This window comes from Ovis aries, chromosome 6 (genome assembly GCF_016772045.2).
Source record: "Ovis aries strain OAR_USU_Benz2616 breed Rambouillet chromosome 6, ARS-UI_Ramb_v3.0, whole genome shotgun sequence".
Classification (NCBI taxonomy): Eukaryota; Metazoa; Chordata; class Mammalia; order Artiodactyla; family Bovidae; genus Ovis; species Ovis aries.
Window position 1 is genome coordinate 114,107,496 of NC_056059.1, and position 12,506 is coordinate 114,120,001.

The window sequence follows — 12,506 nt, forward strand, 5'->3', positions numbered from 1 at the left end:
TGGGGAGAAGGGTCAGGGGGCAGAGCCCTCATCCGATGGCCCGGGTGCCTGTGCCTCTTGAATCCTGTTGGTTACCCCTCAGGTGGCATCTGAACACATCTCATCACAGAGCACGCGTTTGTTGTGGGAGATCTAAAAGTTTCAAAATACACCATCAGAAGAAATCATGTGTGTTCTGATATCATCTCAGGGTGTCTTCCCGTTTCTTTTTGTGGATATTTCACAGACTTCTATTTTATTTGAAATTCAGTGTCACTCTTATAACAAGCATTTCCTGTTTGCTATGATAAGCTTTTTAAAAACAGAGTTGTCAAAAACGTTCATTTATTTTTGGCTGTGCTGGGTCTTTGCATGGGCTTTCTCCAGGGGTGGGGAGCGGGGGCTATGCGTTAGTTGCGGTGCGCGGGGTCCTTATCGTGGTGGTTTCTCTTGTTGCAGAGGACAAGCTCCAGGGCACAAGATCATCAGTGCCTTTGGCCCACGGGCTCTAACGCACAGGCTCAGGAATTACGTAACACGGGCTTAGCTGCCCCACGGCTCGTGGGATCTTCCCGGATTAGGGATCGAACCTGTGTCCCCTGCCTTGGCAGGCAGATTCTTAACCACAGGACCACCAGGGCAGTCGTATACTAAATGATTTGGAAGGCTTTAAACTAGCTGCATAGAAGTTACTCTGTTTAGTTAACCTTTCCTCCCGTGGTTGGACACCCACATCACATCCGTTTCCCTGTTGTAAGTAACAGTGCAGGGAGCATCCTTTTACAACAGTTTTGGCCTGAAATTGGGGGTAATTTTATTACAGTTTCCCTTCAAGTGTACATTAAAAAGTATTCAGTGTCTTATAATCTTCTTTTCTGCTGCAGCCATGCCTTCTCCGTCTTATAAATGTGCTATTTCTGGGCGTTCCACCTCTCTGAAGCCTCTGATTTTAATCTCTGATGGTAAGAAACAGGTAACAGCGCTTGTTAAAGCTGAGTAAACGCGAGCTGATGGCCTGGGGTGAGGGTTGGATGCTGCTTCTAGGAGCAAAGCGCAGAGGCTCGCGGTGGCTACCCTGTTTGCTATGACTTTTCCGTCAGTGTGTCTCTGTCTTCTACGGGCCTAAGGTTGCCGGAAGGCTTACCTCCAGCTTCCTGGACTCCTCCTGACGTTGTTGTTGTTGCTGTTTTTTTCTCATCTTGCTCAGTTTTCAGAAACAACAAGAGAAACCCGAGTTCCAGGCTTTGTGTCCTAAAGACGAGACCGTCCAACTCGACAGTGATTTCCCGTATGCCAAGGAATAAAGACAGAAAGGGTAGGTTTTCCTGGATTTCTGCAAGCCCTTGGGCCAGAGGAAAGCTCTTCTGAAATAAACGATGGTTGCACAACCTGCTTCTGCCCGGTGGGGACGGGCCCACTGCCAGCCCAAGGGAAGAGTGACTGTCGCGGATACTTTCATTCACACCCTGCCCCCCACCATCAGTGGCCCTGACTGGAAGCTGTTTCTGGGCAAGGAGGGTGGGAGGGGGGGCTACCAAGTGGGCTGGAGCTTCTGGAGAGTGGGGGGCGAGTGGAGAGACCCGGGCTGAGCGGCCTCACTTCCCAGTGCGTTTCCTCACCTGTGAATTAGGTGTGCCAGCTCAGCAGGTGTGGGGCTCACCTGGCAGGTATGGTGAGAGGGTGAAACTGCAGGCACGGCACAGGCTACCTGGAGGGCTCACAGGAGTGCAAGTATGAGAAAGTCTTATTCACCCATTCAACAAGCATTAAGGAGCTCACTTTTGGGGAGGGGTGCTGGGGAAGTCAGGGTAAAATATGCGTTTGGGAGGCGGGATCCCCACACCTCCTGAGAAGCGATGCCAGGGCAGTTTGGCAGGGCAGGGCTGCTAGCCTGGGTCCGGTGCCCACCTGAACTCGGGCTCCTCTGCACATCTCTCTCTGAGCCTCAGATTCCCCGCTGAATAATGAGAGGGGTGGGCTTGAGGACTCATAGGGGTCCTGCCAGCTCTGAGACCCTCCTTGTGACCTTTCTGGGGTCTGCACGTGGTTAGTTACCATTTTCTTGGCAAGGGGACATGGCTGCATTTACGAGTTGCCACGTCGGTCCGGCCCTGGGGCTCTGTGGGGCAGGAATCGTGGGCTGTGGACTCCTCTGGTGCTCCCGGAGCCCAGAAGGCTGGCACAGAGTGGGCTCAGGCCTGGTTTCCGTGGGTATCAGACACTCTGGGAAGGGCTTCCCACTCCTGCTGAGCAAGTCTGGGGAGGTTCAGAGGCCGGGCTTGGAGAAAGAATTCCCTCCGTGGGGCCTCTGGAGGGGGGTGGTCTCGGCATCTCTCCTCACCTTGGCAGTTTGACCAACACACTTTCTATATACATTATACTGCTAGGAAGGCGCCAAGAACTCCCCAAACATGCCAGAAACCAACAAGGCCAGACAGCTGTTTTACATTTAATCACCACACAGTTCGGGAGGTGGAGATGCTATGAGCCTCGTGGAGATGGGGAGAGTTGGGGAGGGGAGGTTTCGGGGCTTAGCGAGGCCAGGCCACCACCCTCCAGGCCTGGGCCCGGAAAGGAGGCGAGAGAACTGCAGGCTGGGTGCTTCTCTACGTCAAGCAGCGGCTCCACAGCCCCCAGAGGTGGGACCAGGTGAGGATCAGTCTGGGACCCTGCGTTAGGTCTGCAAGGGGTAACTGGGATGGCTGCCCACCCTCCCGATGGGCAGCAGTGAGCCAGCAGAGTGGGACAGCGGGCTGACCACCCTCATCCAATTGTCTCCACATTGGAGATGGGGGCCGGGAGGTGTGAGGTTCTGAGAAGTGACATGAGTGCCTGCCACTACGTGGCTAATCTTGCTCACTATATTTTTAATTCTTAGACTGAAACTGCAATGAGGATTTGTCTAGAATGCTTGTGGGTGCTGGTGACAAGGGGTGAGACGGGGGGTCAAATCACAGAGGGTGTGAGTGACACACGGGCTCCGGGGAGGCGCTCTGGGCTGGGGTGGTTGGCCGCAGGGTGGCAAGAGAGGGAGGAACAGGCAATAGAGGGCGCCCAACACAAGTCCTTGGACCACTAACAACTTTCTTGGCTCTGGATTTAGAACAATGGTTTCTGTCGTTGCGGGCTTTCAAAACCCTAAGACTGAGAATGAGGGCAGGTAGGGATTTAGAGAGTCGCAAAGAACACTGTAAAAGCAGATTTATTAATCTGAGGTATTAAATTGGGGATTAAGCCAGGCCCAGAGCAAGTCGGTAGTTCTCTGGTAGTGTTTTCTTAAAATAAGCTCAAGAGGGCACACTGGGCTTTGGAGGAGCCCTGGTATTAGCTTTCCTTAAAACATCCAGAAATGCAGCCATTTATAAAGCCTCTATTACGCCCTCAGCACTGTGAAGGCTGCTGATGTGTTCTATTAACAGATTTCCTTTCTAAAGCTCTCACTCCTCCTGCCATCATGACTGCAGGTGCGGAGAGCTTTTAGAGCTATGACCTAGGCAGCAGAAACAAGCCTGGGGTTCTCGGGACCAACACTAATGACTACAGCCAAAATTAATCTTCACCGTACGCCTCCAGATGTTCTGATGTACGGATACCCTTCCTGTCCCTCTGAGGTTTCTTCTCTGGTAGTTCTGCCTGGGGCAGCCCTCAGCACTCCTGGCAGTCAGGCGCCAAGCCTCGCTTGGAACCCAGGCCTTCCAGCTCCCAATCTCTGAAGTCTTGTAGGCTCAGGGAACATACCAGTAAACAAGATAAGCCCAGTTTGGCTCAGGCAGCCCACATTCTTGGAGGACGTTGAGGAACGGGTCAATAACTAGTGAACAAGAGGTCTCTTATTCCGGGGCTTTGCATGATCCTAGAGGTGGGGCATCTGGCCTCTGACTCCTCTCAGCTACTGACCAGCCCTGGACCTTGGGCAGGCGACTTCATCTTTCACTCTTTGTTGTTCAGTTGCTCAGTTGTGTGCAACTCTTTGCGACCCCATGGACTGCAGCAAGCCAGGCTTCCCTGTCCTTCACCATCTCCTAGAGCTTGCTCAAACTCATGTCCATTGAGCCAGTGATGCCATCCAAACATCTCCTCTGTCACCCCCATCTCCTGCCTTCAATCTTTCCCCAAATCAGGGTCTTTTCTAATGAGTCAGCTCTTCACATCAGGTGGCCAAAGTATTGGTGCTTCAGCTTCAGCATCAGTCCTTCCAATGAATATTCAGGATTGATTTCCTTTAGGATGGACTGGTTGGACCTCCTTACAGTCCAAGGGACTCAAGATCTTCGCTAGCACCACAGTTCGAAAGCATCAATTCAGTGCTCAGCCTTCTTGTCCAACTCTCATATCCATACATGACTACCGGAAATACCAGTTTTGACTAGATGGACCTTTGTTGGCAAAGTTTAATGCCTCTGCTGTTTAATATGCTGTCTAGGTTTGTCCACTCTCTACCCACTGTTTTTTTTGGGGGGGGGCGGGGGAAGGCGCCTGCATGTGGAAGCCCCACCAGGGATCCAACCTGCGCCACTGCAGTGAAAGTGGCAGGTCTTAAGCACTGTACCGCCAGGGAAGTCCTGCGTGACAGTTCTGATCACAGATCGTGTCTCTAGATTCTGCAATACTGACGGAAATAATGCAATGAACACTAGGCCAGCGGTTCCTAAACTTGTCTGCACATTACGCAGCTTTCAAAACAGTATCTTACCTCCAGAGACTGTGATTTAGTTGGTCTGAGGCGTGGCCTAGCCTTTAAATTTTTCAAAGATCTTCAGGTGATAGAGAAGTGCAGACAAGTTTGGGGAGGAGCGGCGCTGTGCCCTGTCTACCGGCTCAATAAGAGAACTGTCAGAAAAGCCCGTTTTACGGATGAAGAGACAAGGCCCGGCCGGGAAAGCCTCAAAGCGATATGCTCAAGGCTCCATGTTCCAGGCCGGAGCTCCGATCTTGCCCAGCTGGCCTCCAGCTTGCGGGCAGGTGGGGGGCGGGACCTTCCTCTCCCACACACCTGCTCGGGGTGGGCAGGGCCACCCATCGATGCGCTCCGCCGCTCGGCTCCCCACGCCTGGTCGCTGCCCGCTCGTGCCCCTTCCCCCTCCCAGCCGCTTCCCACTTCCAAGATGGCCGCGGGTGGAGCCGACCAGGTAAGGAGGCCCCCTGGTGGGTGTCCACGGGGGCTCTGAGGGCATGAGGATTCCCTCAGGCCTCCCCTCGCGGCCCTTTTTGGCCTTCGGGAGAGAAAAGGGCGGGCAATGCCGTCCCGGGGCCTGGAGAGAGCGGGCGACCGGGCTGGAGAAGGGGCAGAGGGACGAGCGTCGAGCTTAAGGAGCAGCGGCGGCGCGGCGGGGGTGGGGCGGTAGCCCGGGCGGAAGAGCGGCTGTGCCGGCAGGGGGCGGGGCGGGGCGGGGCGAGGACGCGCGGGGCGGGGCGAGGACGCGCGGGGCGGGGCGAGGACGCGCGGGGCGGGGTGAAGGCGCGCGCGGGCGGGGCGAGGGCGCGCGGGGCGGGGCGGGGCGGGGCGGGGGCGCGGGGCGGGGTGAAGGCGCGCGTGGGCGGGGCGGGGGCGCGCGGGGCGGGGCGAGGACGCGCGCGGGCGGGGTGAAGGCGCGCGTGGGCGGGGCGAGGGCGCGCGGGGCGGGGCGGGGGCGCGCGCCGCCGTTGGCCGCGGGCTCCTTGCCGGCACCTGCCTGGTCGGCTCGCCGCCTGCAGCGCCCAGCGTCTTCGCCGCGCACGTTGCGGGTCCCGCGGGGCCTGGGCTGCGGGCCCGCGGGCCCCGGGGATGGCGTCGGAGCCACGCTGACTCCGGTACTGAGGGCCTGCGGCGGGAGCCGGGCCGCGAGGGAGGGAAGGGGCCGGGCCGCGCGCGGGGCCGCTGCCACCTGCTGCCGCGTCGGCCGGAGCGGGGAGGCGGCGGCCCTGAGGCGCGGCCGGGCGCGTCCTGCCTGGCCTGCCCCCTCGGCGCTGCGCGGCCGCCGCTCTTTCCCGCGCCCGGGGGAGCGCGTGGGGCGCGGGGAGCACCGCTCCTTGGTGAGACGCGCGCCCCGAACCGCACCGTTTCCGGAACTTGACGGAAAGTTTTCACCCTCAGACGCGCGGGGCTCCGGGGCGGGAGACGAGCCGGCTCGGCGCGCGGAACCGCTCCCCCGACCCGCGAGAGCCCCGGGACCCCCTCCACTTCAAGGTCCCTGAGCCCCGGGACCCTCTCCATCTCAGAGTCTCTGAGCCCCGAGATCCCGCCACCTCAGGGTCCCTGAGCCCCGGCCCCCCAACCTCGGAGCCCCCCGGAATCCCCTCCACCTCACTGTCCCTGACCCCCAGGACCCCCTCCACCTGAGTCCCTGAGCCCCGGGACCCCCTCCACCTCAGAGCCCCCTGGGACCCGCTCCACCTCGGAGTCCCTGAGCCCCGGGACCCTCCCGCACTCCGCACCTCGGAGCCCCCCGGGACCCCCTGCATCTCAGAGTCCCTGAGCCCCGGGTCCCCATCCACCTCGGCGCTCCCCCGCCCCGAACCCCCTCCACCTCGGAGCTTCCGCCCCCTTGCTTCTCATGTCCTTGTCCTCCCCTCTTTCTCTTGGGATCCCCGTTGCCCAGGCCAGGGACTCCCTTTTTCTTCTGAGACCCGCGCCTTTGGGCTGCAGCCCCCAGCCTCAGACCCGGACCCGGGCACTGCCGCGTGTGCCCAGACTGGCGGCGGAGGGGGCCCTCGTCCAGCGGATGTGGGCACCTCACCCCTTCGTCCTGGCTGCCTTTGTAGGGGGTGGTTGCTGCTGGCCACCGTGAGGTCCCTGGCATGGACCAGGCACACCTTTCAGCTGTTGCTTCCTCCTGCCCGGTTTATCTGGCCAGGACCAACTGGGTCTAATGTTTGCCTATGACTTCTTCTCAACTTCACACCTCCCCCCTTAACTGGGGTGCTCCTCCCCCAACCCGCCTGGCCTTCCCCCAGCTAAGACTGTCTTACTGCTGTCTTGGTTGTGGTATGTTTGATCCCTTGAGACTGTGGACTCCCAGCCCCTGATTTCCAGTCCTAGTGAGAACCTGCCCGTGCTCTTGGGACTCAGGGTTGTTGAGTGAATACACCCTTTGGGAAACATCAAGAGAGGTACAGTAATTGGTTTGGGGTCATGCAGCTGGACAGCTGGAGACAGGCATGGATGAGATTCAAATAGTTAGGTCTCGGGGCCAGACGCTGCTCAGTTAGTGTCCTTCGTGGTCCCAGCAAGTCCTGGCAGGTCCCTGCTCAGCGCTGCTTGGCTGGGCTTACCCTGGGCTCGTGAAGCTGAGTTTTTGCAGTCTGCCCCCAGCGCTCCTCTCACGTTCTGCATCGGCACTGCCTCACCTGGCCTCCGCTGGTCCTTGCCCTTCCCCTCGGCACCCTCTCTCTGCCTCTCCACCCTCCACTCCTCCATCACTCTCCTCCACGGCCCTTCTCCCATCTGTGCAGCAGGTGAATGCCTGTCCGTCTTCCCTCCGCTTGCCCTCGCTTGTGCTCTGCTGAAGACCTCTACGAGTGGACTCAGCTTGTCCGAGGAACAGCTTGTTTTGGAATCGGTCCTCCCTCGGTCAGAGCTTCTTGCCGCCGTGTCCCCGCCCTCAGCACTGAGGATGCACGCTCCACATGTCGTGGGTGCCCGTGGAGCTTTGAGACCTCAGGGGAGATTTGTCATCTTAACAGGCATAATACGGGAGAGAGGATCTTAGGCACGTGGGTATGTGTTGTCTGTTCATGTTTGTTTCAGGGAGGGTGTAAAGTTTCTAAGGCTTGGGTTTAGACTTCTAGACTGTCAGGTTGGAAGGACCTCAGATAGACTGGCTGGGCTAATCGCCTCATTGGACAGGTGGGGAAGCTGAGAGCTAGGCTCAGTCAGTGCCCGCAGCAAAGGTGCGAGGAGGATGTTGGTGACAGGCGGAAGGTGTGGAGTGAGGCCCCGCAGACTGGCTGTGTCTGGGCTTGTTTATGCAAATGAGTTGCTAAAATAGTGCGCCTGAGCCGGGTGCCCAAGGAAGAGTAACACCAGCAGGCATCTTCTAAGGCTTGATTCTAAAAGCTTTATGTGGATTTCTTCACCCTCACTTTGTCAACTGCCTAATGAGATAGGGTCTGTTGTCGTCCCCCTCCCGCTAGGTGAAAAGTTAGTGGAGAAGTTAGACTAATCCAGGATCACACAGCTGGTAAGTGGAAGAGCCAAGACTTGAACCTAGGCAGTCTGCCTGCAGAGCCTGCATTATCTTTTCCCCTTGCATAGTTTCTTTTTGAAACTTTCTGTGGAAGTGCACAGAGAAGTCTAAATATTGTTGGGTTTATCTTCGATGGTCACAGCGTTTAGGATCTGTATTAAGCACTCCAGCAAGCCAGGTGTGGGGTTTGACGTCAGAACCTGGTTTGCATCCTGTTCTCTTGCTGTGTGACCTTGGGTGAGTCGCTCAGCCTCTTTGAATCTCAGTTTCTTCGGTGTACTTGGCAGGCTTGTGATGATTAGAGAATGCAACAGCTCCTAATAGGTGTATGTATATGTGTGTGAAAGTTGCTTGCTGCTAAGTCTCTTCATTCGTGTCTGACTCTGTGCGACCCCAGAGACGGCAGCCCACCAGGCTTACCCGTCCCTGGGATTCTCCAGGCAAGAACACTGGAGTGGGTTTGCCATTTCTTTCTCCAATGCATGAAAGTGAAAAGTGAAAGTGAAGTCGCTCAGTCCTATCGGACTCTTAGCGACCTCATGGACTGCAGCCTGCCAGGCTCCTCCTTCCATGGGATTTTCCAGGCAAGAGTACTGGAGTGGGGTGCCATTGCCTTCTCCGTAGTCAGTTCAGTTGTGTCCGACTCTGTGCGACCCCATAGACGGCAGCCCACCAGGCTCCCCCGTCCTGGGATTCTCCAGGCAAGAACATTGGAGTGGGTTCCCATTTCGTGACCCCATGGACTGTAGAGTCCATGGAATTCTCCAGGCCAGAATACTGGAGTGGGTAGCCTTTCCCTTCTCCAGGGGATCTTCCCAACCCAAGGATCAAACCCAGGCCTCCCGCATTGCAGGCAGATTCTTTACCAGCTGAGCCACAAGGGAAGCCCCCTAATGTGTTTGGTCTGTGGCAAATGTTCAGTAAATTGTTTACCATATTAATAATTAAAGACTATAAACTGGGTTGGCCTTGCTGAGTGGCCTTTCTTCCTAAGCCATCAGTTGCCTCTCAGTCACTTTGCAGATCCTTATGAAGATTAGTTTTGGTAAATTGCTGTATGAAACTGAAACATTTTGGTCTAGTGGGGCAACCGCCCTGTGCACTGAGTGCCCTTAATCTAAAATGTCCCACCTGTGCCTTATAAATTGGAGAAGGAAATGGCAACCCACTCCAGAGTTCTTGCCTGGAGAATCCCAGGGACGGGAGACCTGATGGGCTGCCGTCTATGGGGTCGCACAGAGTCGGACACGACTGGAGCGACTTAGCAGCAGCAGTGTCTTATGAGCCCAACTACCTTTGGACAGTTTAAGTGAAGTATCTGTTTCTTAGGGTTGGGAAGGAGCCTTTGGGGAGCCTCAACTGTTTAACACCAGTTCCCGCCTATTTGCTGCTGGATGGAAACTTACTAACCTCCACTGTGTTGAGTTCCAGGTGCCTCAGAGTTGCCATTCACTCTTCAGAGAAATACATTGGGCTTCTAGAAAATTCTTTCTTAGGGTTGTTTTTATCCTGAAGAGTAACTTATTTGAATAACAAACTACCTTTTCTAGTTGCCTTTCACGTTCTGGGTGTGTGTGTCGGTGTGTGTGTCTGTGTGTGTTTTGGCTTTACCTCTTGGCATGCGGGATTTTAGTTCCCTGACCAAGGATTGAACCCATGATTCCCGCAGTAGAAGCATGGAGTCTTGACCACTGGACTGCCAGGGAGGTCCCGACTTGCCCATCCTGTGTAACGCACGTTCCTCCATTGTTTTCGGCTTGCTTGTACAGCAGTGGAGACAGTAATAAGCACCCTAGAGTCAGATCCAGATCCAGGTCAGAGCAGGAACACTCCACCTGTGTTCTGTCGGGGCCTCAGTCTTGCCTGTGAGATGGGGACGACACTGTTCTCAGCTCCGGGGCTTGCTGTGGAGGCAGCAGAGACCACACAGACAGCGGGTGTAGATGCTGGGCTTGTGCCCAGCACGCAGCACGCACGGGCACGCGGAGGCGGCTGCCGGGTTAATTGCTCCTGTGAAGGCCCTTGAGGCCCCAAACGGACTGTGCCTTTCTTTTCAGGCTCCTTTCGGGCTAAGCCAGGGCTTGAATTAAAAAGAGAAAGGCACTCACAGTGGTTGGTGCTTGGGAACCCTTTACAGAGCAATCTGTTTTTTTTGTTTGTTTATTTTAAAATACATATTTTAAAATTTTTTATTTATTTATGGCTGTGCTGGGTTTTTGTCGCTACACGTGGGCTCTCTTTAGTTGCAGCGAGTGGGGCCTCTCTCTCGTTGCGGGGCATGGGCTTCTCGTCGCAGGGGATTTTCTTACTGCGGGATGCAGCCTCTAGGGCGCAGGGGCTCGGGAGCCGCAGTGCATGGGCGTAGTTGCCCTGCAGCGTTGGATTTTAGCTTCCAGACTACGGATCAAGCCCATGTCCCCTGCATTGGCAGGTTGATTCTTAACCACTGGGTCACCAAGGAAGTCCCGAACAGGCTGATTCTCAGGGAGGTCTCCCTGACGTTACGTCCAGGCTTGAGGGGAAGGCCTGGGGGAGCCACTCCTGTGGGGAGCCTGGTGGTCCCACCAGAATCCTCCCCGGGAGACATGAAGGACCTGGAGAGGCCTTCAGGAGGGTGACGGGGGCGTTGGAGAGAGGGAGTGTCGTGAGGCCCTGCGTGTGAAACCTCGGGCAGGAGGCCACATCTGACTCAGCAAGCTCAGTGTCATCGTTCCCATCTGTGAAATCCTGCTCTTTGGCTGGAGGGGTGAGGATTTGAGGAGGTGCTCAGTGTCTGCATGAGGGCTGCAAGGAGCAGAGCTTACTGAGGGGCTGTAGGGTCGCAGACTTGGGCTCAAGCCCCAGGTGCTGCCACATCCAAGTGGAGACCTGGGTAGGCTCTGTGCCTCAGTTTCCTCCTCTATTCAGTGGGGTTAGTGCCTGGTGCAGAGAACTGTTGAGGGCCCTAGAACAGACTGGTGTGTTAAGAGCCTCCAACAGTGCCTCGTGCTCACGAGATTGTAGTTTTATGGTGATGCTCTGGGTCGGGAAGATCCACCCCCTGGAGGAGGGCATGGCAACCCACTCCAGTATTCTTGCCTGGAGAATCCCCATGGACAGAGGCGCTCCAGAACATGGGGTTGCAGAGAGTCAGACCTGACTGAGAGACTCAACAGCAACAGCTGGTGTTGTCCGGACTTGCAGGCCTAGTGTCTGCCCTCCTAAAACTTCGGATCTGTGACAGACGTGCCCTTAGACCATGGCTGACAGAAAGGAGCTCTGTGCGCCCAACTCTTAAGCAGAAGGCACGGAAATAGGTGGCAGGGCTGAGGCTTGGCAGCGAAGGGGAGTGCACCCTCCCTGGAGGGTTGAGGGCACAGCACCGTCCCCGTGGGATGGGAGCGTGAGGGGACCGCTCTCCCCCGGCATCAGGAGAGGAGGCGGGACAGGAGGCTGTGTATAGCACACGCCCCGTGGACGGGAAGGAGCCACGGGGACGAGCGCAGAGGATGTGTGCATAGACGGGCGGAACAGGTTCTCCCCGAGGCCACCCAGGGGTGGGTTTTTTTTTCCCCCTGGGGATATAACTAAATCATTTAGCTGTGGTTTCATAAACAGTTTTTTTTTTTGTATTTATGAAGAGTTGGTTTTAGTCTTATTACTTTGTAAGAAGGAGAAATTAAATTGTTTCTTCGAGCCCGGCTTGTTTTCCAAAGCCTTGTTTCCAGTCACCCGTGGAAGAGCCGCTGTCCACTCTCTTGACTTGTGTTAAACTAAAGGTGGGCCCCTGGCGGAGTGAGATCGTTCCAGCCTCTCCGGGTGGCCCTTTGCCTCTTTGTCTCCTTCAGAACTCAGTTTCTGGCAGGTGAATAAAATTCCGGTGGCCTTGCCACCTGGAATAAAAAGCCTTCCTCTTACCTGTGCTTGATGGTGTGCGTGTTTCTCTCCCGCGGGCGGCGATGGCTGCTCATGGTCAAACTGGCCTCTGGTGCCAGGCTGTGCCTGGGGACGCCGAGAGCCCAGGTCACGTTCTGTGACGCCCGCAGCACGAGGGGTCATGTGTGACTTTGGGAAAGAGCACAGAGGGAAATTTTCTTTTGCTGTCCTGAGCCGTCCAAGGTCGAGCGTGTCAACCCTTGCCTTCTAGTCTAGCAGCCGACCCGGCGCGCAGGACGGTCATTGCTCCCGGGCCGGGGCTGCTGTCCGCACGCTTTGCCGGGAGAGCGTGGTTGCATTTGCTTCTCTTCCGTGAGCTCCCCTGCCCACCTTGTTGTGGAAACACAACCCAGCTCCCAACAGAGGTTTCTTGGATGGACAGCCGCTGACGCCTGCCTGCAGCTAGAATCCAGTCGTTGGGAATACTTAATGCAGCAGATAGGTTTT

At 56.5% G+C, this 12,506-nt stretch overlaps 1 protein-coding gene and 1 long non-coding RNA gene across 6 annotated transcripts in view; one reads left to right on the forward strand and one right to left on the reverse strand.

Moving 5' to 3' along the window:
• Window positions 1–257: 257 nt before the first annotated feature.
• LOC121819852 (uncharacterized) lies at window positions 258–6,803 on the reverse strand. Its single transcript, XR_006060211.1, has 4 exons — window positions 6,696–6,803; window positions 1,599–1,687; window positions 1,124–1,230; window positions 258–935 (listed from the first exon to the last, which is right to left on the reverse strand). It is a non-coding gene; the product is annotated as an uncharacterized LOC121819852 (long non-coding RNA).
• Window positions 5,069–12,506, forward strand: part of TBC1D14 (TBC1 domain family member 14) — a 115,336-nt gene continuing 107,898 nt past the window's right edge. For 4 of the 5 annotated variants that reach the window (XM_042251670.1, XM_060417691.1, XM_027971234.2 and 1 more), the window contains exon 1: window positions 5,069–5,108. The gene's annotated coding sequence lies outside the window, so the exon portion shown is untranslated. Of the gene's footprint in view, window positions 5,109–5,621; window positions 5,770–12,506 lie in introns of those variants that run through there. The other variant, XM_060417693.1, reaches the window with a different exon arrangement.